This window comes from Jaculus jaculus, chromosome 5 (genome assembly GCF_020740685.1).
Source record: "Jaculus jaculus isolate mJacJac1 chromosome 5, mJacJac1.mat.Y.cur, whole genome shotgun sequence".
Classification (NCBI taxonomy): Eukaryota; Metazoa; Chordata; class Mammalia; order Rodentia; family Dipodidae; genus Jaculus; species Jaculus jaculus.
Window position 1 is genome coordinate 85,587,033 of NC_059106.1, and position 4,862 is coordinate 85,591,894.

At 42.1% G+C, this 4,862-nt stretch overlaps 1 pseudogene; it reads right to left on the reverse strand.

Annotated features, from left to right (window-relative positions):
• Positions 1 to 2,979: 2,979 nt before the first annotated feature.
• Positions 2,980 to 3,684, reverse strand: LOC101610252 (annotated as a pseudogene).
• Between the last annotated feature and the right edge of the window lie 1,178 nt (positions 3,685 to 4,862).

Here is a 4,862-nt window from a genome sequence, read left to right on the forward strand (position 1 = left end):
ATATTATATAACAATCAAGGTCCTCACAAACTGATTTCCACTTTTGTCTATATCGCCAACCTCCCATACATCAAAAAAAATAAAGGTAAGATTATGAAATTTGGGAAACAATGAAGTAATCTATGAATCTTAAGATACTAGGAAAATTTGGGATATTTGCAAAATATATCCTAATCATCATTGTGTACAATCTTATTTCTACTCATTTTTTCAGTGATCATTAGTGAATAAAAAACAGATTTACAAGTTTGTATAGCAGGGCATCTGGGTTCAACACAAACTGTTACAAACTTTAGGTAAATACATGTTTCATAAGACACGGCTAACACTTAAAAGAATTAAAGATTTCAAAACTCAATTAATCCTTTTACATCAGCCAGGCAAATGTGAGAGGTAGGAACTTTGAACTCAAAAACTCCATTATGTATCTAGTAATGCAATGGGTTAATCATCCCTCTGTTACTGTATGGCAGTCTTTCCCTGGTGAGAATGGAGGCAGCCTGGTATATTCACACTGAGCAGCCTACCAGGTAAGTACTGAAGAAGCCATCTTGCAGTTAAATCTAAGGTTCTCCTGGCTTTTGTCTCATGGTTCCTATAATTTGAAAGACTGCCACAGAAAAGGTGGGGGGAAATTAAGAGCTTTTCTCACCCAGTTCTGTCCACAACTATAACAAACATAGTTTCCTTAACTAATATTTGATCTCCGGGTTTTTTCTTTTAGAGTGCAGTTAGCAATGAACCTTAAAAGACTGGTTACACCTATGAAAAAATACCCTCAGGAAATAGATTACTAGGAAGCTATGAAGGCTTGTTGCAGTTACCTTCTCATTGCTGGGACAAATATCTGACCAAAAAAGCAGCTTATGGGAGGAAAGGATTTATTTCAGTTTTATAGATTCCACAGAAAGTTTCACCATAGTGGAAGAAACTGTATCACTCCACCATACACCCATATCAAAGTTACAACCACTGGCACCAGCAAACACGAAAGCCAGAGCTCAAGCTGGCTCTCAACACATCTAGTAGGGTTGGACTCAAGATCTGCCTCCAGGGCTGGAGAGATGGCTTAGCAGTTAAGCGCTTGCCTGTGAAGCCTAAGGACTCCAGTTCGAGGCTTGATTCCCCAGGACCCACATTAGCCAGATGCACAAGGGGGCACACACGTCTGGAGTTTGTTTGCAGTGGCTGGAAGCCCTGGCGCATCCATTCTCTTTATCTGTCTCTTTCTCTCCCTGTCTCTCTGTCACTCTCAAATAAATACATACAAATGAACAAAAAAAATATTTAAAAAAAAGATCTGCCCCCAGTGGCACACCTCCTTCAGCAGGGCTCTGCCTACTGAAGACTAAGTAGGAAGCTTAATCAAAAATACCTTAGAGGGGGCTGGAGAAGATGGCTTAACAGTTAAAGCATTTGCCTGCAAAGCCAAAGGACCCAGGTTCTATTCTCCAGGCCCCATGTAAGCCAGATGCACAAGGGGACGTATGCATCTAGAGTTCATTTGCAGTAGCTAGAGGCCCTAGCATGCCCGTTCTCTGTTCTCTGTCTCTCTCTCATAAATAAATAAACAAAAATATATTAAAAATTACCTTAGAGGGCTGGAGAGATGACTTAGCAGTTAATGTGCTTGCTCGCAAAGCCTAAGGACCCAGGTTCAATTCCCCAGTAGCCATGTAAGCTAGGTGCTCAAGGTGGCATACTTACTGAGTTCGTTTGCAGTCGGCTAGAAGGCCTGGCATGCCCATTCTCTCTCTCTCTCTCTACTAAATAAATAAATATTTTTAAGAAAAATCATTAGAGCTAGGTGTGGTGGCACATGCCTTTAATCCCAGCATTCAGGAGGCAAAGGTAGGAGGAGTGCTGTGATTTTGAGGCCACCCTGAAAATACATAGAAAATTCCAGGTCAGCCTGGGCTAGAGTGAGAACTACCTAGAAAAATCAGAAAAACAAACAAACACCTGAGTCCAGGTTGGAGACATGGCTTAGCAGTTAAGGCACTTGCCTGCAAAGTTGAAGGACTCAGGTTCAATTCCCCTGTACCCATGTAAGCCAGATACATATGGTGGCACATGTCTGGAGCTCATTTTCAGTGGCTAGAGGCCCTGACATGCCCATTCTCTTCCTCTTCCTCTCCCCCTTCTCTCTCTCTCTCTTTCACAGTAAGTAAATAAAAATAAAAAGTACTTGAGGGCTGGAGAGATGGCTTAGAGGTCTGAGGCACTTGACTGTGAAGCTTAAGGACCCAGGTTTGAGTCCCCAGTACCTACATAAGCCAGATGCACAAGGTGGCACATGCATCTGGAGTTCATTTACAGTGGCTAGAGGCCCTGGTGCACACATTCTCTCTCTCCCTCAAATACAAATAAAAATTAAAAAATACCTGAGTCTATGGGGGACATACATTTACATTCACCACAAGGCTTGAATACAAAGCATGCAGCCTACATGCTGGATCATGTAGTAAATTATGCTGAACCAATAACATGCTACCATGTAACTAACTCAATGTTGTACAAAGTGTCCCTTGAGAAGCTTGAAGTCTGGAGCAGAGCTGTCTTATATCAAATATTGATGCCACAGAAGTAACACAGGACTTCTTGGGTGAGGAGAGAAGCACAACAGTGGTATAGCTAGCCTAGTCTTGAGAACTTACAGAGAGTGTCCCGAGGAGGTAAGATCTGAGCTGAATTCTGAAAAATGATTCAGAAATTAAAAGGTGTCTAGTATCTTGGCATGGAAATAGCTACAGAACTTTGATTTTTTTCTTTCTTTCTGAGGTAAGTTCTATTCAGGCTGACTTGGAATTCACTATGTAATCTCAGGCTGTCCTTGAATCTATGGCAATCCTACCTCTGCCTCTAGAGTGCTGGGATTAAAAGCATGCACCACTATGCCTGGATGTTTTATTTTTTTTAATTTGCCAGCAGTCAATATTTATTAACTGACCATATTACAAAAATACTATTGTAGATATCTCAGTTCTTCCATCTAATAAGCCTATTGATCTGGTCTTCCCTGTTGCCAGTGTCTTCACCTTCCACAAAGTGGGTTGTCTTTTCCTTCACTCCGCCTCGTGGAGACAACAGCTTGAAGAGCCACAGGAAGTTATTTGCTTCCTTTGAAGTGTTTCCCTACAGTACAGAACTCATGAATTAGATCTTCCATGCAGATAATGCCATATTTCCCAAGAGATCAAGCAATCAGAGGGTTATCTGTCAAGGCAATTCGGTTCTTATGGATTTTGCCATAGCCATGCTTGAAGATCATCTCATTTACTTACTTCAGGCTTGTGTAGCCCCATGCAATGTATGGCTCCACAATCCTCAGCATTTTAATGGGAGCCTTGTTGAGCTTAACAGAGGTACTGCGGAAGACCTGGCAAAGGTGAAGAATCTGGGACACCTTGTGGACCTGTGGGCTCATTTGGGTTCTGCCTGTACATAGATGCTGCTTTCCTGGACATCCTAGCCATCTGGATCTAGTTCTATACATCTGCCTGTGTTCCCTGCAGCAGTGCTTAGCCATTCCATAGACGAGCTCCTCCTTGCCTTTCCAAGATTCTTCTGGGCAAACTTCTTCCTCGGGCGCTTCATCTCCAACTCTGTGAAATTCTTTCGGTTTTTCTTAAGAGTTTCTGGCACAGCAGGAACCTTCTTTTCCTTCTCTTCAGCACCCTCCATGGTTCCAACTGGAAAAGAGCTATTTTTTTTTTTTAAGTTTGAATATCATCCAAAAAACAAGTAACAAGGAAAGTGGCTTTGAATTATTTGACAGTACTGTTGTCAGAGTAGGACCTGTGCACCTGCTTTGTGAGGCTGGGCTCTGTCCTGGTTAACTGAAATATGGCAGAAGCTCTGCTGTGATAGTTTCTGGGTTCCAGTTTTAGACACTCGCAGTTTTCACATCCTGTCTCTTAGAATGTTTCCTATCAGAGCCCAGCCATCATGAAGAAAGAAGAAATCCAATCTATGAGAGTATGAGTAAGTATATGGAAACATACTTTATTGGACAGTGGTGTACCTAGAAGCCATAGATTGTTAGTAGAAAAAAGTTTCAGTGCCAGGGATGGGAGTTGTTGGTCAGGGAGGACCCTGATGCACCCTAAACATTACAGGCCATTGCTGAGGCTCTTGGTTTCCCACCAGGAATAGATGATAAGACCTTATTACTGAAGATTCCCCAAACTTGGGCTGTAAGATCACTGAAAAATCTTACTGGAACTGAGCTTGAAACCTCCTCCATGTAGACCAGCTGACAGAAAGCTGGAAAAAGCCATTCTGCATGCAGCTCCATGGGAGAGAGAGAAGTCATCAGTGGAGATAAACAACAGTGGATACTGCAAGCCTTAAGTTTGGCCAGCCAGGCCAAATGGGTCAATGGGTGCAACAGTGGCATGTATGTTATGGGGGAAGCCAACCACTATCTAAATGGACTGAAGGCCTGTTCCATGGGAGGAAATACATGCCTGAAAACAGATGATGGGGTAGTCATGAGCCCTAATGATATAATACCTGCTAATGTCTGCCTAAATGCATATGTTATGCTCACTAACTGCCTCCAGCCACTACAAATGAACTCCAGACACATGTGCCACCTTGTGCACCTGGCTTACGAGGGTACAGGGGAACTGAATCTGGGTCCTTAGGTTTTGCAGACAAATACCTTAACTACTAAGCCATCTCTCCAGCCCATTTTTATTTTTTAAAATGTTTTCTTTCTTTCTTTATTTATTTAGAGAGAAAGAGACAGATAGAGTGAGTGTTTTAAAGTCCATCTGGTGTCTCATTTTGAAGGGTTGATGTTCCATGTTTTCTTTCTTTCTTTTTTTTTTTTTTGGTTTTTCGAGGTAGGGTCTCAC